The 21662-nt window shown below is 44.3% G+C and overlaps 1 protein-coding gene across 4 annotated transcripts in view; it reads right to left on the bottom strand.

The window, feature by feature from the left end:
• LOC140464189 (inactive rhomboid protein 2-like) overlaps window positions 1-21343 on the bottom strand; it is a 135141-nt gene extending 113798 nt beyond the window's left edge. For 2 of the 4 annotated variants that reach the window (XM_072559035.1, XM_072559037.1), the window contains exon 1: window positions 11313-11399. The gene's annotated coding sequence lies outside the window, so the exon portion shown is untranslated. Of the gene's footprint in view, window positions 1-11312; window positions 11400-20947 lie in introns of those variants that run through there. The other 2 variants (XM_072559036.1, XM_072559034.1) reach the window with 2 other exon arrangements.
• Window positions 21344-21662: the final 319 nt, after the last annotated feature.

Here is a 21662-nt window from a genome sequence, read left to right as displayed (position 1 = left end):
AAGAACATGCAGTGGGTGGTTAGAAAGGAGCGGATGACAAATGAGATATTGGTGAGATGATTGAAAAAGAAAAGAAATGAAACACAGGAGAGTGAAGAAATTGTAATTGTAACGGCAACATCTGAAGAGAATTTGCCCAGCAAGATGTGTGATGATGTTTTGAAGCTGGAAAGAAATTGCAAAAGGAGAATGTCTGCACTAGGAAGTGGAGGAGCTGCTGTCCGAATGAGGCTGGGGTGGGGTGTGCTGGTGGTGTTGACAGAGTTACAAATCACACAACACCACGTTACCGTCCAACAGGTTTATTTGGAGGCACAAGCTTTCGGAGCACTGCTCCTTCATGGGGTAGCTAGCGGGACAGGATTGTAGGACACAGAAATTATAGTAAAAGGTCAAAGTGTCATACAACTGATGCAAAATATACCCCAAACCTAGATTGGTGTTAAGTCTTTAATCACTTCGAATGGGTTCGATTCATTAATATGTAAATCCAGAACTTCTTTAAAGTCACATTCTCCAAGATAATTTAACACTTGAAAGAAGTTCTGGGGTTTACATATTAATGAATTGAAACTTGCAACTTAATCTAAGTGATTAAAGACTTCACAGCGGTCTAGGTTTGTTCAATACATCGCATCAGTTTTATGACACTTTGACCTTTTGCGATAAATTCTGTGTCCTATGATCCTGCCCCACTAGTTACCTGACAAAGGAGCAGCGCTCTGAAAGCTAGTGCTTCCAAATAAACCTGTTGGACTATAACCTGGTGTTGTGTGATCTTTAATTTTGCATCAGGAGCAAAGAGATAGACAGAGAGAGGAGTGAATTATACAATGCTCCAAACTGTGGGATCCTCAGGATTTCAGGTGAAAAAAGGACCTAACATTTTCATTCATTTTGGAAGGTTGAATTTAAATGCAGATTACAGGGTTCAAGGCAGGAGTTTTGACAGTGTGGAGGAACAGAAGGATTTTGGGGTCCACATACATAAATCCCTCAAAGTTGCCATCCAAGTTGATAGGGTTGTTAAGAAGGTGTATGGTATGTTGGCTTTCATTGATAAAGGCTTTGAGTTTATGAGCCATGAGGTTTTGCTGCAGCTCTATAAAACCCTGTTTAGGTCACACTTGGAATATTGTGAACAGTTCTGGTCGCCTCATTATAGGAAAGATGTGGAAGCTTTAGAGAGGGTGCAGAGGAGATTTACCAGGATGCTGTCTGGACTGGAGGGCATGTCTTATGAAGAAAGGTTGAGGGAGCTAGGGCTTTTCTCATTGGAGCGATGAAGGATGAGATGTGATTTGATAGAGGTGTACAAGATGATGAGAGGCAGAGAGAGTGGATAGCCAGAGACTTTTCCCCAGGGCAGAAATGGCTATCACAAGGGGGCATAATTTTAAGGTGATTGGAGGAAGGTTTAGGGGCGATGTCAGAGGTAAGTTCTTTACACAGAGAGTGGTGGGTGTGTGGAATGCACTGCCAGCGGTGGTAGGAGAGTCAGAGACATTAGGGACATTTAACCCTCTTGTGGATAGGCACATGGATGATAGTAAAATGAAGGGTATGTAGGTTAGTCTGTTCTTAGAGTGGGATAAGAGGCCGCCACAACATCGAGGGCTGAAGGGCCTGTACTGTGCAGTTCTATGTTCTATGTTCTCACATTAGGATATCAGAGGGAAAGACAGCTTTGAAATTGTTGGGCATGAGAAAGGTTAGATAAAGAACAACTGAATATTGAAATACTCTTGGAGAAACAGAATGAAAAGAGGTAACAGAGATTATTGATCAGTGTATTCCAAATATTATTTGTCAAGTGACCTAAGGAACCTAAAGTAGAGGAGTGCAGTCAGTTTGGGATGATGTGTTTAATGAGCCAGCCAATTAAAATGATCCTGAAAATCATAAAGAATGAACTCATTCCACCACATTTGAAGCAAAAATTGGTGTAAATAGTCTGGATTTAAATGTACAATAAGAACAAGATGGGGAATATTAGACATAAGATCAATCTTCAATAAATATTGGGATTTATCAAGAATGCTTAGAAACGTAGGAATAAGTGTAGGCTATTCAGCCCATCCAGCCTATTCTGCCCTTATGATCAAGGCAAACCATCCACTACAATGGCTTCTACCCACCTCATCCCCAAAACCCTTAATCCTCAAAATCAGTCAGTCATTCTCAACTTCAATTTTAATTAGCTCTTTGTGATTACATAATACTAGACTAAAAATGGTCTATCTCCTAGTCATCTACTCAACAAACTATTCTAGACTCCGGAACGCTCCAGAAACTCACCCTCCCACGGCTCTAGTGCTCAATTGGTTTATCCAGTCTATATGCAGACTGAGATTACCTATGATAACTGTGTTGCCCATGATACAAGCTTCTCTCATCGGATTAATTCCAATGCCCACTATATTTAGTGGCCTCTAAATAACTCCAAAAGAATTCTACTGTCCCTTCTTATTTCTCGGCTTCATCAAAACTGATTCTATGCATTGTTCTTGTAACCTGAGATCCTCCTTTTCTAATATTCTAGTTTTGTCCCTTATTACGTGTACAGGTCAGCCTCCTTTTCCTTCTTGCCTGTTCTTCCTAACCATCAAGCATCCTTGAATATTCAGATCCTAGTCCTCGTTACCATGCAGCTACATTTCTGTAATACCCACTTACCCCTATTTGTGCCTTTAGACCATCACTTACTGTGAATTGTTGCATATATTCAGGTGGAGTGCCCTTAGCTTTGTGCAGGAGAGTTTCCTGACACAATATGTAGATAAGCCAACAAGAGGTGAGGCCATACTGGATTTGGTTCTGGGTAACGAACCAGGCCAGGTATTAGAACTAGAGGTAGGTGAGTACTTTGGGGACAGTGACCACAATTCGGTGATTTTTACTCTAGTGATGGAGAGGGATAAGTGTGTACTACAGGGCAAGAGTTATAGCTGGGGGCAGGGAAAGTATGATGCGTTGAGGCATGACTTAGGATGTGTGGATTGGAAAAGTAGATTCCAAGGCAAGAGCGTAATTGATATGTGGAACTTGTTCAAGGAGCAACTATTGAGTGTCCTTGATAAGTACGTACCTATCAGGCAGGGAGGAAAGGGTCGTGTGAGGGAGCCGTGGTTTAATAAGGAGTTGGAATCCCTTGTTAAATGGAAGAGGGCGGCCTTTGTAAAGATGAGGCGTGAAGGTTCAATAGGGGCGATTGAGAGTTATAAGGTAGCCCGGAAGGACCTGAAGAGAGAGCTAAGAGCAGCAAGGAGGGGACATGAAAGGTCCTTAGTTGGTAGGATTAGGGAAAACCCTAAGGCTTTCTATAGGTATGTTAGGAATAAAAGAATGACTAGGGTAAGAATAGGTCCAGTCAAGGATAATAGTGGGAAGTTGCGTGTGGAGGCTAAAGAGATTGGGGAGGCACTGAATGAATACTTTTCGTCAGTATTCACTCAGGAACAGGACATTGTTGTCGATATGAATACTGAGGCACGAATAAGTAGAATGGATGGCTTTGAGATATGTAGAGAAGAGGTGTTGGAAATTCTGGCAAGGGTGAAAATAGATAAGTCCCCTGGGCCTGATGGCATTTATCCTAGGATTCTCTGGGAAGCAAGGGAGGAGATTGCAGAGCCATTGGCCTTGATTTTTGTGTCCTCTTTGTCTACAGGAGTAGTGCCAGAGGACTGGAGGCTAGCAAACGTGGTTCCCTTGTTCAAGAAGGGGAGTAGGGATAATCCTAGTAACTATAGGCCAGTGAGTCTCACTTCTGTTGTGGGCAAAGTCTTAGAGAGAATTGTAAGGGATAGGATTTATGCACATCTGGATAAGAATGATGTGATCAAGGATAGTCAGCATGGTTTTGTGAAGGGCAGGTCGTGCCTCACAAACCTTATTGAATTCTTTGAGAAGGTGACTAAGGAGGTAGATGAGGGGAAAGCGGTAGATGTGGTATATATGGATTTTAGTAAGGCGTTTGATAAGGTCCCCCATGGTAGGCTACTGCAGAAAATACAGAGATATGGCATTGAGGGTGAGTTGGAGGTTTGGATTAGGAATTGGCTGGCTGGAAGAAGACAGAGGGTAGTAGTTGATGGCAAAGGTTCATCTTGGAGTGCCGTCACTAGCGGTGTTCCGCAAGGATCTGTTTTGGGACCATTGCTGTTTGTCATTTTTATAAATGACCTGGAGGAAGGGTTAGAAGGTTGGGTGAGCAAGTTTGCGGATGATACGAAAGTCGGAGGAGTTGTAGACAGTGAGGAAGGATATGGCAGGTTACAGCGGGATATAGAGAAGCTGCAGAGCTAGGCAGAAAGGTGGCAAATGGAGTTCAATGTAGCTAAGTGTGAGGTGATTCACTTTCGTAAGAGTAACAAAAAGATGGGGTACTGGGCTAATGGTCGGATACTTGGTAGTGTGGATGAGCAGAGGGATCTTGGTGTCCATGTACACAGATCTCTGAAAGTTGCCACCCAGGTAAATAGTGCAGTGAAGAAGGCATATGGCGTACTGGCTTTTATTGGTAGAGGAATTGAGTTCCGGAGTCCTGAGGTCATGTTGCAGTTGTATAAGACTCTGGTGCGGCCGCATCTGGAATATTGTGTGCAGTTTTGGTCGCCATACTATAGGAAGGATGTGGAGGCACTGGAACAGGTGCAGAAGAGGTTTACCAGGATGTTGCCTGGTATGGTAGGAAGATCCTATGAGGAAAGGCTGAGGCACTTGGGGCTGTTCTCATTGGAGAAAAGAAGGTTTAGGGGTGACTTGATAGAGGTGTACAAGATGAGTAGGGGGTTAGATAGGGTTGACAGTGAGAACCTTTTTCCACGTATGGAGTCAGCTATTACAAGGGGGCATAGCTTTAAATTAAGGGGGGGTAGATATAGGACTGATGTTAGGGGTAGGTTCTTCACTCAGCGAGTCGTAAGTTCATGGAATGCCCTGCCAGTAGCAGTAGTGGACTCTCCCTCTTTATGGGTATTTAAGCGGGCATTGGATAGGTATATGGAGGATAGTGGGTTAGTGTAGGTTAGGTGGGCTTGGATCGGCGCAACATCGAGGGCCGAAGGGCCTGTACTGCGCTGTATTCTTCTATGTTCTATGTTCTATATATTCTGTTTTTGAAATATGGTTGAAGTTGTTTTCTAATTTTCTTCCTGACTCTCCAAAATCTGCCTTCAGCACTTCATCCATCTTCCTGCCAGCGTCACTGGTTCCCATGGAGACTGTGACTTCCTGCTGAGCCCCCTCCCCCAGAAGAAGACCTCCAGTTGCTCTGTGACATCTTTGATCCTGGCACCTAGGAGGAGCCCTCCATTCTGGAGTCACGGAAACAGCTGACTGAGCCCCTGACCATGCAATCTCCTATCACCATAGCTACTCTATTCTTCTTGCTTCCCTCCTGTATAGCTGAGTCATCCATGGTGCCAATGGACCTGTCTCTGACTGCACTCACTTGTCAGTTTCCAGAATGGAATACCAACTGGCAAGCAAGACAGACTTGAGAGATTCCTGTACTGGCTGACCAGCTCCCTCAGAATGCCTGGTGTTACTCTTTCCCTCTGTGTCTATACGCTGCAGTGTGACCACCGTCCTAAATATATGATCCAAATGGTTCTCTACCTCATAGATACACAACAGTGACTCCAGCCACATTCACATTCCAAGGCCTACAGTCAGTGATAGCTCGTGCAAATTTCTCTTTTTGTTTAAGCTACATACTTGGGGTATTACGTTCACTTGCCTCACACTGCAGGATATAAACACTGCTTGTTTGAATTAATCTGCTATACCATAACTCCAAAACTGTTGATTAAACTGAGAATAATGTTACTCACCAGTCAGCTTCTTTTGCACAGAACTGATTTCCTGCTAGCCCTTTGTTCCTTCCCATTCACTGCTGCCCTGGAGGCTGACACCATCAGAAAAGGCAGAGCACCCCCTTCTCCCACCTCCTCCATCTGAACCCCCTTATTTCCCAAACTCTCAAGTTTACACTCTGTTTCAGCTGTGCTCTGTCGATGAAAAAGGGTGCAATCATGTAAACACCCAAAACTATGTGACATACACACTCTGACTTGCACAGGAATGGTTTGAGATTTCTCCAGAGTCAACACTGGGACCAGACTAGGAGAGGAACAAGCAGAAATGTTTCTGTCACAGAAATCAGTTGAAACCAAACTTTTGAGTGTTTTCAAGGAAGAGATATAGTTCTCAGGGTTAAAAGGATTAAAAGATATGGGGAGAAAGCAGCAACATGGACTGAGTGAATGATCCTATTGGATGGCAGAGCAGGTTTAAAGGGCTGAATGGCCTTTCCCTGCTCCCAGTTTCTTTGTTTCCATGCTTCAAGCCAAGACAGGAAGATAAGAAAGCTATGTACTATCACCAAATTATTCAATAACTAAAAAGATTGAGAGAAGCCAATGTACTTCCATGGTAAAGATTGTAGGGAAGGAGACCCCCCCCGTGCAAGTGCAAAATATTGTAGGACAAGTAAAATCAGTAAGTTTGAATTTGGATTGAGTCTAAACACTGAAAAGATAAAAACAATGGTAATTAAAAGGAATGCATTAGATTGTAAAAGAGCCTTTTTGATAAGGATTCATTTTTAAAGATTGTGAACAGCGTTAAATGTGAAGATGCAGAAATACCTGAAGCTGTTGTTTTAAAAAGCTCACATCGAACCATACAGCACAGGAGCAGTTTCTTCATCCTATGGTGTTGTGTTGAACGTGATGCCAAATTAAACTAATTCCTTCTCCCTGCCCTTGCTCCATACCCCTACATTCCTTTAATATTCATGTGTTTATCTAAAAGCCCCTTAAATGCCCTTATCACATTTGCCTCCACGACCACCTCAGGCAGTGTGTTCGGAGCTCCTACTACTGTCTGTGTAAAACACTTGCCCCCGCATCTCCTTTGAGCTTCCCCCCTCTCACCTTGAATCCATACCCCCTAGTATTAGATGGTTCAATGCTGGGAAAAAGATTCTGTCCATCAATCCTATCCAGGCATCTCATAATTTTATAGACTTCAATCAAGTCTCCCCTCAGCCTCTGTTGCTTCAGAGAAAACAACCTGAGTTTTTCTAGCTTCTCCTTGTAGCTCAAGGAAGGATCCATTTTTTAATAAAGACTCTCCTTGGAGGTTACCTGGTTTAGTGACAACCAGGAATCCATTGTTGATTATTGGAAAAACTCATCTGGTTCACTAACTTGTCACTGTACTCATTGTGTATATAGGACAAAAAGGGTTAATTCTATTCCATTCTAATGTCCTTTAGGGAAGGAAACTGTCATCCTTACCTGGTCTGGCCTACATGTGACTCCAGACCCAGAGTAATCTGGGTGACGCTTAACTGCCTCCTAGGCAATTAGGGATGGGCAATAAATACTATGTGGCCAGCAATATCCATATCCCATGAATGAGTTAAAAAAAATGACTTTGAAGGGTAAATATTTATACTTTCATACCTCAAACTGCATGCTCAACAACAATTTTGTTGTTATTAAAGCTACCCAGTTGCTGGATCTTTATATTCTAAGATGAATATTGATGAAGAATATAAATGGTCACATCTGTAATGGATTTACATTGACATTCTGACTAGTGGAAACAAGAGATCAAGGGAGACTGTGCACTCTCCCGGCCTACCACACCAATTTGAAACGAAGCTGAACTGGGACAGTGTCAGACTGGAATAACTGGCTCTGTTTGGCTACTGAAGATGAATGAGAACAACAGGTGGCTAATGTTAGAATAAAGATGAATCCAGCAGAAGGAATTTCATGAAATATGGAGAATGTGTTAACAACAAGAAATGTCTACACATCCTGTGTATTTTAGAAAGCTGGAAAATAAAAAAAGATTTGGAATGGAGGAATTGTCTTATAAGCAAGGGTTAAACAGGTGGGACTCTACTCACTGAAGTTTGGAAAAATGAGAGATGATCTCTTAAGGGGCTTGGCAGGGCAAATGCTCAGAGGATGTTTTCCCTCATGGGAGAGTCCAGGGGGCATAGTCTCAGAATAAAGGGACACCAGTTCAAGGCTGAGATGAGAAAGAATTTCTTCCCAAACAGGCTGAGTGTCTTCAAACACCTTGTCGGAATTGATAATGGTTATCATTAGAGATTAATTCCAAACTTCACCATTGACCATGATGGAGTTTGAACTCCGGTCCCTGGACAAGTAGTTTAGCAATAATACCATTACGCCAACCCTTCTGTCTTCTGGGCAGCACAGTGGCTGGCATTAAGTGATTAGTACTGTTCCTTCACAGCACTAGGGAACCAGGTTTGATTCCAGTCTCAGGTGACTGTCTGTGTGGAGTTTATACATCTTCCCCATGTTTCCCTGGGTTCCTTCCATGTGCTCCGGTTTCTTTCCACAGTCCAAAGCTGTGCAGGTTAGATGGACTGGCCATGCTAATTATGGAGATTGAGTGGGATGCTTTTTGGAGGATTGGTGCAGACTTGATGGGCCAAATGGCCACTATCTGCTCTGCAGGAATTCTTTAACAGGGTAAGTGTCCCCTCATGGGAGAGTCAGAGTAGGCTCAGAATATAGAGGTACCCATTTAAGACTGAGGTGAGGGGGAAATTCTTCCCTCAGAGAGTTATGAATCTATGGAATTCCTTGCCATGGAGAACTGTGATGGCAAAGTCCTTGTGTATATTGAAGGCTGAGACAGAGAGATTCTTGATCAGCCAGGAATCAAGGGCTATGGGGAAAATACAGGATAGTGTCTGTGGGGAATGTCAGATCAGCAATGAATGATCTTATTGAATGGTGGAGTAGACATCTATGCCTGTTCCTATTTCTTATGATCTTAATGACTTTGAACGATCTTAATACACTCGTCACTTGTTAGAGTCTGTTCCAGTCTATATCTGACCTCGGGTCAAATACGTCAGATTACAGACCACAAATGAAAACTCATTTCCTCAGTGTTTTGTGGTCGGGATTCAGAGGGTGTTGTTTGTTACTGAGTAACGTGGGAGCTTCCTTCCACATTCTGTCTTCTGCCCTCTGATGTCAGGAGGGTGATCCACCTCTGACAACACCAGAGACTGTAACTCTATGTATGTGTGTGTGAGCGTATGTGTGTGTCTATGAGTGTGTGGGTGTGTGTGTGAGAATTTGTGAGTGTGTGTATGAGTGTGTGAGTTTGTGATTGTGTGTGTGTGAGAGAGAGAGTGTGTGTGAGAGAGTTTGTGAGTGTGTGTGCGTGTGTGTGTGTGTGTGTTTGAGTGTGAGAGAGTGTGTGTTCCAGTCTAGCTTCACAATTGAAGTTCATCATCCCTGAAACCATTCTCCTGAATTTGTTTTGTAGTCTGTTTAATGCCTTCACATCTTTCCCAAAGTGCAGTGTCCAGAGTGGGAAACAATCCTCCAGGTCCATAACAAGATTACAATTGGTATAGACAGAGTAGGAGATGAAGAGCTATTCCTATCCCCTGGTGTTCTAGTGGTTAGGATTTGGCATTTTCACTGCCATGGCCCAGGTTTGATTCCCAACCTGGGAACCAATATTTTTACCTACGGCCATACCAGCCTGACTGTGGAAGGTAAGCAGACTCAAGCTGGTTAGCACTTGGATGGGAGACCGCCTGGAAATACCAGGTGCAATAGGCTTTTGACTCTATACAACATTTAAAAGGCATCTGAATGGGTCTATGAACTGGAAGGGTTTAGAAGGGTATGGGCCAACTGCTAGCAAATGGGACGAGATTGGTTTAGGCTATCTGGTCAGCATAGACGAGTTAGACTGAAGGGTCTGTTTCCATGGAGAACGATTTGAAATGGATTTGAAGTTTTGACTGGGAAGTATCGAGGAGGGATGAAGTGAGTAGGTAATCTGGAATCACTCCTGGAGAGGGAGTGGGTGGAAGTGGATATGGTGAAGGTTATCAAAAGGAGACCACGTGGGTCCTGCAGGGAAAGAAGCTCAGAGTTAAGGGAGGCATGGCCTGCTAGAATTCCTGGATGGAGAGCATGCATGTTGGTGCAGAGATAATGATCTGCTCAGTTACAATTCCTTCATAACTCTCAAGCTCAAAACAAACAGGACAGTATTGTGCAAGGATCAGTGAACCAAGAGACGGCAGCCTCAGAGCAGGTGTGCGGCCTTCGTGTCTGGTCCTGGGTGGAGTATGAAGTCAATAGACAATAGACAATAGATGCAGGAGTAGGCCATTCTGCCCTTCGAGCCTGCACCGCCATTCAATATGATCATGGCTGATCATTCCTAATCAGTATCCTGTTCCAGCCTTATCTCCATACGCCTTGACTCCACTATCTTTAAGAGCTCTATCCAATTCTTTCTTAAATGAATCCAGAGACTGGGCCTCCACTGCCCTCTGGGGCAGAGCATTCCACACAGCCACCACTCTCTGGGTGAAGTAGTTTCTCCTCATCTCTGTCCTAAATGGTCTACCCCGTATTTTTAAGTTGTGTCCTCTGGTTCGGCACTCACCCATCAACGGAAATATGTTCCCTCCTGCCAGAGTGTCCAGTCCTTTCATAATCCTATACGTTTCAATCAGATCCCCTCTCAGTCTTCTAAACTCAAGGGTATACAAGCCCAGTCGCTTCAGTCTTTCCGTGTAAGGCAATCCTGCCATTCCAGGAATTGACCTCGTGAACCTACGCTGCACTCCCTCAATAGCCAGAATGTCTTTCCTCAAATTTGGAGACCAGAACTGTACACAGTACTCCAGGTGTGGTCTCACCAGGGCCCTGTACAGCTGCAGAAGCACCTCTTTGCTTCTATACTCAATCCCTCTTGTTATGAAGGCCAGCATGCTATTAGCCTTCTTCACGACCTGCTGTACCTGCATGCTTGCCTTCATTGACTGGTGGACAAGAACACCCAGATCTCTCTGTACTGCCCCTTTACCTAATTTGATACCATTGAGGTAGTAATCTGCCTTCCTGTTCTTGCCAAAGTGGATAACCAGACATTTATCCACATTAAACTGCATCTGCCATGCATCTGCCCACTCACCTAACTTGTCCAGGTCACCCTGTAATCTCCTAACATCCTCATCACATTTCACCCTACCACCTAGCTTTGTGTCATCAGCAAATTTGCTAATGTTATTGCTGATACCATCTTCTATATCATTTACATATATTGTAAAAAGCTGCGGTCCCAGCACGGATCCCTGCGGTACCCCACTGGTCACTGCCTGCCATTTCGAAATGGAGCCGTTAATCACTACCCTTTGTTTCCTATTAGCCAACCAATTCTCTATCCAATCTAGTACTTTGCCCCCAATCCCGTGCGCCCTAATTTTACTCACTAACCTCTTGTGTGGGACTTTATCAAAAGCTTTCTGAAAGTCCAGGTACACTACATCCACTGGATCTCCCTCGTCCATCTTCCGAGTTACATCCTCAAAAAATTCCAGAAGATTAGTCAAGCATGATTTCCCCTTCATAAATCCATGCTGACTCTGTCCTATCCTGTTACTATTATCCAGATGTGCCGTAATTTCATCCTTTATAATAGACTCCAGCATCTTTCCCACCACTGAGGTCAGACTAACTGGTCTATAATTTCCTGCTTTCTCCCGCCCACCCTTCTTAAAAAGTGGCACAACATTAGCCGCCCTCCAATCCTCAGGAACCGACCCCGATTCTATTGAACTCTGGAAAATAATCACCAGCGCATCCACGATTTCCCGAGCCAACTCCTTCAGTACCCTGGGATGCAGGCCATCAGGTCCCGGAGACTTATCAACCTTCAGACCTAACAGTCTCTCCAACACCAAATCCTGGCAAATATAAATTCCCTTCAGTTCAGGTCCTTCAGCCACTGTTACCTCAGGGAGATTGCTTGTGTCTTCCCCAGTGAACACAGATCTGAAGTACCCATTTAATTCCTCTGCCATTTCTTCGTTCCCAGTAATATATTCCCCTGTTTCTGTCTTCAAGGGCCCAATTTTTGTCCTAACCATTTTTTTGCCTTGGACATACCTAAAAAAGCTTTTACTATCCTCCTTTATATTCTTGGCCAGTTTACCTTCGTACCTCATTTTTTTCTCTGCATATTTCCTTCTTACTAATCCTCTGTTGTTCTTTAAAAGCTTCCCAGTCCTCCGTTTTCCCACTTATCTTCGCTAAGTTATACTTTTTCTCTTTTAACCTTATATGTTTCTTTACTTCCCTCGTCAGCCACGGCCGCCCATGTCTCCCAGGACAATCAGCAAAAGCTATTCCTGATGAAGGGCTTTTGCCCGAAAAGTCAATTTCGAAGCTCCTCGGATGCTGCCTGAACTGCTGTGCTCTTCCAGCACCACTAATCCAGAATCTGGTTTCCAGCATCTGCAGTCATTGTTTTTACCCAATTAGCAGAAGCTGCAGGGCTACACTCATAAAGCAGGGCACGGCCTTTCTCCTGTCTGTAATGTCTCGGGTCAATATGCACAGCAACTCCAGGCTGACAGTACTGGTTCAGAGCCACAACAACAGGCTGTGAAAAATACTGCTTCTGCAAGGGACACTGGAACATTCCAAAATCTCCAGCAAGGAATGAGTTATTGCAGGAGCAGCCCATGGTACAATGGGCTGGAAATTGAACATGAGACACACCTCAGGGTGTCACTGACAATTCATGAGGTTTCAGCCCGAAACACTGACTTGCTTGTTCCTCGGATGCTGTCTGACCTGCTGTGCTCTTTCAGCTTCACATCGATTGACTCTGACCTCCAGCTTCAGGAATCCTCACTGTCTCATAATTAATGAGGTGAGTTTGGTAAGGCACAGCAAGAAAACTCACTGGCCTTACTGAAAGAAACTCTCCAAAACCTCAGCTCAACTCGGAAATAACCAAATAAAACGTAGGATTCAGCCCTATGTCGACCTTAGCAAATTCTTTACATCCTAAAGACCTGTATAAGGTGTAAGTAGGATTTTCTCTTTCACTAGTTTGACCGCGTTCCCTTCCCTAGCAAATGTCTCCAGTGGGTCCACGTGCTGATAAGAAGCTGGAGACTACCATTATACTTCAGGGATACCTCAGATCTGCTCAAACTAAGGCTGGACACAGGTTTAACGTGAATTAGTAATTATACATGTCCCGTGGACTCCTGCAGACTTTGGTTACACAGACTACAGAATCAGGTTGATTCATAATGCTATAATTGACCAAATGTCAGTCGTGTCTGAACAAGCAGCTCAATGAGTCTGACTGTCATTCCGAGTTCTCTGTTCTCACTGTGATTGACAGAGAAACAGACTCTGATCAGTGTGGGTATTAATCTCACTCTTATTCTCATTCCCCTTTCCTGAATCAATTGGTTATTGGATCAGTAATTGCAGTTGTTTGGAAAGTGAGTTTTACTGAGGATTTTATTGAGTGACAGGCAAGTCTCAACATGCATGAAAATAGTGACATCATTCAAACTGACAGCAGCCAGAGGGAAGCAGTAGCTCCCAGCCTGAGCTGGTCCGAGACTGCATGGCTGGAATAGGGAGGAGACTGAGGACTGTTCACAATGAGAGAAGGTGGGGGGACACAACCAGACTGATCCAGGGGATGGGCGGGTGGGAAACCGTGCTCACTTCCCAACACTCTACAACACACCCCCATACTCCCATTCCCGCACTCAAAACCCTCACCCCCACCCCACACACACACCAACCCCCCCCCAACACACCCCCATATTCCCACCCCCGCATTCAAACCCCTCACCCCCACCCAAAATACACACCAAATCCCCCCAACGCACACACACCTACACACACACTCACACACACATCCCAACACACACAAGCATGCACACACACACACACACACACCACCCCCCCCACACACACACACCACCACCCCCCCCCACACACACACACACACACGCACACACACACACGCACACACAGACACACCACCCCTCACACACACACATCCCCACACACACACCAAACCACCCCCAACACACGCATGCACACACAGACACACCGCCCCCGCACACACACACACGCACGCACATCGCTCACACACACAGACACACATCCCCACACACACCACCCCCCCCACACACACACACACATCACCCCCCCGCACACACACACCCACACACACCACTACCCACCCTACAAAATGACATACACACACATTCGCACCCCATACACCAATACATAAACACACACATACACGCCCCCCCCGCCACACACACACACACACACACACACATACAAACACACCACACTGCCCCCCCCCCACACACACACACAATCACCTGTATACATTCCTACTCAATTTGTAGCAATGACCCTAACCCCACAGTTGCTTGTCATTTCAATAAAGCCCCTTGCTCTCATGTGAATATTTCTGCCAAAGAATATCAGCTCATTTCACTCTAGTGTTTAACTGCCTCAATATTGAATTCTGGAACTTCAGAGTCTGACCTCATGGTACTTGCCCTCCATTTTCCTGACATTCGAACCTCCCCCACTCTGCCCTTGGGCTGGTCCTGGCTGCCTTCAGCCAAGGGGACCCATCTACACCTCACTTACGCCCATTACACTTCTTTATCTCCCATTCATCTCCATTACTAAGAGGATTACTAAGAAGGAAATAAGCAGAGAAAAAATGAGGTACGAAGGTAAACTGGCCAAAAATATAAAGGAGGATAGTAAAAGCTTTTTTAGGTATATGAAAGGCAAAAAAATGGTTAAGACTAAAATTGGGCCCTTGAAGACAGAAACAGTGGAATATATTACAGGGAACAAAGAAATGGCAGAATAATTGAATTGGTACTTCAGATCTGTGTTCACTGGGGAAGACACAAGCAATCTCCCTGAGGTAACAGTGGCTGAAGGACCTGAACTGAAGGGAATTTATATTTGCCAGGAATTGGTGTTGGAGAGACTGTTAGGTCTGAAGGTTGATAAGTCCCCGGGGCCTGATGGTCTACATCCCAGGGTACTGAAGGAGGTGGCTCGAGAAATCGTGGATGCATTTGTGATTATTTTCCAAAGTTCGATAGATTCGGGATCAGTTCCTGAGGATTGGAGGGTGGCTAATGTTATACCACTTTTTAAGAAAGGTGAGAGAGAGAAATTATAGACCAGTTAGTCTGACCTCAGTGGTGGGAAAGATGCTGGAGTCTATTATAAAGGATGAAATTATGACACATCTGGATAGTAACAGGATAGGTCAGAGTCAGCATGGATTTATGAAGGGGAAATCATGCTTGACTAATCTTCTGGAATCTTTTGAGGATGTAACTCTGAAGATGGACGAGGGCAATCCAGTAGATGTAGTGCACCTGGACTTTCAGAAAGCTTTTGATAAAATCCTACATAGGAGGTTAGTGAGCAAAATTAGGGTGCATGGTATTGGGGGCAAAGTACTAACTTGGATTGAAAGTTGGTTGGCTGATAGGAAACAAAGAGTAGTGATAAACGGCTCCATTTCAGAATGGCAGGCAGTGACCAGTAGGGTACCGCAGGGATCAGTACTGGGACCGCAGCTTTTTACAATATATATTAATGATATAGAAGATGGTATTAGTAATAACATTAGAAATTTGCTGATGATACTAAGCTGGGTGGCAGGGTGAAATGTGAGGAGGATGTTGGGAGATTACAGGGTGACCTGGACAGGTTAGGTGAGTGGTCAGATGCATGGAAGATGCAGTTTAATGTGGATAAATGTCTGGTTATCCACTTTGGTGGCAAGAACAGGAAGGAAGATTACTACCTAAATGGAGTCAAGTTAGGTAAAGGGGCAGTACAACAAGATCTAGGTGTTCTTGTACATCACTCAATGAAAGCAAGCATGCAGGTACAGCAGGCAGTGAAGGAGGCTAATAGCATGCTGGCCTTCATAACAAGAGGGATTGAGTATAGAAGCAAAGAGGTTCTTCTGCAGCTGTACAGGGCCCTGGTGAGACCACACCTGGAGTACTGTGTGCAGTTCTGGTCTCCAAATTTGAGGAAAGACATTCTGACTATTGAGGGAGTGCAGCGTAGGTTCACGAGGTCAATTCCCGGAATGGCGGGATTACCTTACACTGAAAGACTGGTGCAACTGGGCTTGTATACCCTTGAGTTTAGAAGACTGAGAGGGGATCTGATTGAGACATATAAGATTATTAAAGGATTGGACACTCTGGAGGCAGGAAACATGTTTCCGCTGATAGGTGAGTGCCGAACCAGAGGACACAGCTTAAAAATACAGGGTCAACCATTTAGGACAGAGATGAGGAGAAACTTCTTCACCCAGAGAGTGGTGGCTGTGTGGAATGCTCTGCCCCAGAGGGCAGTGGAGGCCCAGTCTCTGGATTCATTTAAGAAAGAGTTGGATAGAGCTCTCAAGGATAGTTATGGAGATAAGGCAGGAACAGGATACTGATTAAGGATGATCAGCCATGATCATATTGAATGGTGGTGCAGGCTCGAAGGGCAGAATGGCCTACTCCTGTACCTATTGTCTATTGTCTATTGACTATTAGCAACATTTGTGCCTTTTGCCCTGAGCCCCCACACCATCTGTTCCCTGTGCTGCTTTCCAAATAAAAACCACCAGTTTCAGCTCCTATCAGTTCTGAGGAAGGGTCACTGGACTGGAAACAATAGCTATGATTCTCTCTTAAAAACTATATCTGGAAAGGCAAGGACTGATTCGGGATAGTCAACATGGCTTTGTGCGGGGGAAATCATGTCTCACAAATTTAAGTGAGTTTTTCAAGAAGTGACTAAGAAGATTGATGAGGGCAGAGCAATGGATATTCTCTGAATCAACAAGGTTCCTCATGGGAGACTGGAGAGCAAGGTTAGATCTCATGGAATAAAGGGAGAACTAGCCAGTTGGATACAGAACTGACTCAAAGGTAGAAGACAGAGGGTGTTAGTGGAGGTTTGTTTTTCAGACTGGAGGCTTGTGACCAGTGGAGTGCCACAAGGATCGGTGCTGGGTCCTCTACTTTTTGTCATTTATATAAATGATTTGGATGCGAGCACAAGAGGTACAGTTAGTAAGTTTGCGGATTACACCAAAATTGGAGGTGTAGTGGACAGCAAAGAGGGTTACCTCAGATTACCTCAGAACCTTGACCAGATGGGCCAATGGGCCGAGAAGGGGCAGGTGGAATTTAATTCGGATAAATGCGAGGTACTGCATTTTAGGAAAGCAAATCTTAGCAGGGCTTATATACTTAATGGAAAGGTCCTAGGGAGTGTTGCTGAACAAAGAGACCTTGGAGTGCAGGTTCATAGCTCCTTGAAAGTGGAGTCACAGATAGATAGGATAGTGAAGAAGGCGTTTGGTATGCTTTCCTTTATTGGTCAGTATTGTGTACAGGAGTTGGGAGGTCATGTTGCGGCTGTACAGGACATTGGTTAGGCCACTGTTGGAATATTGTGTGCAATTCTGGTCTCCTTCCTATTGGAAAGATGTTGTGAAACTTGAAAGAGTTCAGAAAAGGCCAGGGTTGCCAGGGTTGAAGGATTTGAGCTATAGGGAGAGGCTGAACAGGCTGGGGCTGTTTTCCCTGGAGCGTCAGAGATAGAGGGGTGACCTTCAAGGAAGTTTATAAAATTATGAGGGGGTGTGGATAGGGTAAATAGGCAAAGTCTTTTCCCTGGGGTGGGGGAGTCCAGAACTAGAGGGCATAGGTTTAGGGTGAGAGGGGAAAGATATTAAAGGGACCAAAGGGGCAACTTTTTCACGCAGAGGGTGGTGCGTGTATGGAATGAGCTGCCAGAGGATGTGGTGGAGGCTGGTACAATTGGAACATTTAAGAGGCATTTGGATGGGTATATGAATAGGAAGCGTTTGGAGAGATATGGGCTGGGTGCTGGTAGGTGGGACTAGATTGGTTTGGGATATCTAGTCGGCATGGACGGGTTGGACCGAAGGGTCTGTTTCTGTACTGTACATCTCTATGACTCTCCACAGACTCTGCCAGACCTACTAAGTTTCTCCAACATTTGCTGTGATTGTTTTAGATATCCAGCCTCGGCAGTATTTTGCTCTTAATTATTTTAATTGATTTCTAGAAACTTTCAGAATGTAAAGGATTATTTCCATAATTAATAACTCATCAGTTTATTCCCAGGAATTTCCCAAATTCATGTCAGAAGCTTCAAGAATTAACTCTTGAATTCAATAATATACAAATGTTCTCCAAAAGACTATCTGGTGGGCCATTTGTAATTTCCTTCGTGTGTATGCACTGTAAGAAACCAACTGTCTCCAAACAATATTACTGAAACACAGAGGGAAACATGTAAGAGGCTGGGCTCTGATATATGAGTCAATGTTTCTGAAGGGAAAATGGGTGATTTTCTGTGATATAATCACAGTACAGCATATATATCTTCTCAACAATTTATAATTGTGATTTTAACAGATGCAAATATGGTGTCAATGTAATTCAGTCTGGAATAATCAGATTAAAATATCAAAATTAAAATATTCAGCAGCAGGGTCACTAGATTACTGATGCAAGTCCACTTGCCTACCAGTTAACACTCTTTTCTCATACAGTCTAAATGTTGTTTCCCTTTATTTTGTTTTCTTGCAAAGGGTCCTGATGACTGCAAGACAATAAGTTTCAATGCAATGAGTTTTTATTTTTAATATTATTCAAATTCTGAATTACCAAATTGCTATTTGAATGAACTTACATTTTCCTCATGAACTTGATAAGTTATTATAGCCTTAGTACTCCAGACCACTCTGTTTATCATTCAGGTTTAAACATGAAATGTACCTTGATTAATGAATTAAGTGAAATAAGTATCAATTTTTATTGTGCATCTTCTGCCCTTGGAGAAGGAGATCATGAGCCTCTTTCTCAACTGTGACAATCATTGTGGGGGTTGGGGTGGGGGGGGGGGGGGGGGGGGGGTGGGGGGGTGGGTACAGGAATTGTCCCAGGATTTTGACCCACTGACTCTGAAAGAGTATGATATTTGAGGAGTCTGTACATCGAGTAAATACTTAGAGGATGTTTCCTCCTGTGGGCAAGCCTAAAACAAAGGGACATGATTTAAGAATATGGGAGTTGAGGGGAAATGGGTTTTCTCTCAGATGGTTGTTGGAGTGTTGACATTTCTTCCCCAATAGGAATGAGAGAATCCCTACAGTGTGGAAGCAGGCCATTCAGCCCATCGAGAGTGGCGGATGTGCTTTCAAATTTGTTCAAAGGCAAGTTCGATAGGTTTTTGATAGACAAGGGAGCTGAGGATTGTGTGGTGCAGGTAGGAATGTAGGTTTAAGAACATAACCAGATCAGACATGGCCTTAGTCAATGGTGGGGCAGGTTTATAGGGCTGAATGGCCTCCTCCTGGTCCAAAGTACCATGTTTCTCTGACTGTTGCCCTTGACTTTCTAGATGGCAGGTTTGGAAGGTGCTATTCAGTAGCTGTAGCGCATCTTGTAGATGGTACATACTGTGGTTACTGAGTATCAGCATTGGAGGTAGGAAATTGTTTCGGATTGTAGACAAACTGCCAGAAGAGATGAGGAAACCTGCCATGATTTCATTAAACGCTGCAGAGCTACTTTGTCTCGTTCCCATGACCTGTAGCTCCAGTTCTCAGCTGATACATCCAATGTGGAACCTGCACAACATCCTGGAAATAATGGAGTGAATCCGGACCATTAGCCCATGAAGGCTGACAATTGTGGAAGGGATTATGGAGGAATGTAAGGGTTTTGTGTCATCAAGTCAAGAGAAAGAATCGCAGAATTGTGACAGAGTTAATCAGGCCATTTGGCCCTTTGTGCTCTCATGATTTTGAAACCTCTATCAGATCTCCCTCTCAGCCTCCTCACTCAAGGAAGAACAGTCCCAAGTTTTTCAATCTCTCCTCATCGGTGAAATCTCTCATCCTTGTCAATCCCTTCTGCTCTCTCTCCAACACATTCATATCTTTCCTATAACATAGGGCCTGCATCTTTATGCAATATTCCAGCTGAAGTCCAACAGGTATTTGTTTGAAGGTGAGGTAGAATCTGTGATGACATCAGGACAGTTTGATTCTTGGCCAGGTTTAAAATCAAAAAGATGAATGAAATTGCTAATGTTTCAATACCTGAAGTTAGCCTGCAGGTAGGCAACAGCTGGCAATGTCATAAACATCCAAAAACTCCCCAAACTCTACCCCACTGAGAACACAGATACTCCCCCTCAACAAAACACTGACCCCCCTTACCAAAACACTGACCCCTCCACTCACCGTAACACTGACTCCCCTCTCACCAAAACACAGACCCCTCACACCAAAATACTAAAGCTTCACCAAACCACTGGCCCCCATCACCAAAAACACTTACCTCCTCACCAAAATACTGACCCCCTCACCAAAATACTTACCCCCTCACCAAAACACTGACCCCCTCACCAAAATACTGACCCCCTCACCAAAATACTGACCCTCTCACCAAAACACTGACTCCCCTCACCAATACACTGACTTCCTCACCAAAATACTGACCCCCTCACCAAAATACTGACCCCCTCACCTAAACACTGACTCCCTTCACCATAACACCGACTCCCTCACATCAAATTACGAAACTCTCACCAAAACACTGACCACCCTCAACAAAAACACTGCCCTCTCAAGCAAAAACACTGCTGTCCCAACCAAAAACATGGACCTCCCCTCATCAAAAACGCTGACCCCTCACCAAAAACACTCACACCCCTCACTAAAAACACCTCTGTCCCAATCGGAAACACTGACTCCCCTCACAAAAACATTGACGTCCCTCACCAAAAACATTGACCCCCCTCACCAAAAACACAAATCCCCCCCCCCCCCCACCAAAGCGCAGACCCCCCTCAACAAAAACACTGTCCTCCCCCACCAAAACACTGGTGCCCTCACCAGTACATTGACCCCTTCACCAAAACGTTGAACCACATACCAAAAACACAGATCGCCTTCATCAAAATACTGTCCCCCCCCTCCAAAAACTCACCATAAACTCCTGGAGTTGGTGTTCTCCTGGCTGTGGCCGCCTGCTGTCTGTCAATTCGTTCTCTCTCTGTCACTGAGACAGTTCCGTAGTGAATGTTTGCAGATTACAGCTGTTCTCTGGCTCATTCACTCTTCACTGTATTGACTCAAGACATTACAGCATAGTTAATAACTCACACAAATTCAACAAACCAAAACAAACTGATGCAGGCAGCAAGAAAAACTGAGCAAAGCCCACACAAGCAAGTTTCACTTTCTGAATCAGAACAAGTTTGTTCCTAACTTTATCTACCTAGAAAGCAAGTGGAGAGATAAAGGGAAATTCTAACAGGAAGTTTGCTACACCCAAAATATTCTTCCGGTAGTTTGTGAGCAATTCACCACTCTGTGCTTAACTCCCAACACACTTGCCAGTCCTCAATCACTCCCAATGACATTCCATTCACTCCCCAGTACTCCCTGTCACAGCGAACACACCACCCACCAACCTCCCTCAACAAAAGCTGTTAAACACCTGAAGCTCCACTGCACTTTGCATTCCTTACTCTCTCTCTCTGTCTCGACACGCTGTTATCTACTCCAACCTAATTGCACTGAATTAAGGAAAACCAGATTTGTTAAGAGCAAATTATGTTTAATTTATTTGATTGAGGTTTTTGCCAAGGTGACAGAGAGGCTTTTGAGAGTAATGTGTGGTTTGAGAGTAATTTGGTGTA

The sequence above is a fragment of the Chiloscyllium punctatum genome, chromosome 39, assembly GCF_047496795.1.
Source record: "Chiloscyllium punctatum isolate Juve2018m chromosome 39, sChiPun1.3, whole genome shotgun sequence".
NCBI classification, from domain to species: Eukaryota; Metazoa; Chordata; class Chondrichthyes; order Orectolobiformes; family Hemiscylliidae; genus Chiloscyllium; species Chiloscyllium punctatum.
The sequence above is the reverse complement of the archived record's forward strand: the minus strand, read 5'-3'. Positions and strand labels throughout refer to the sequence as shown.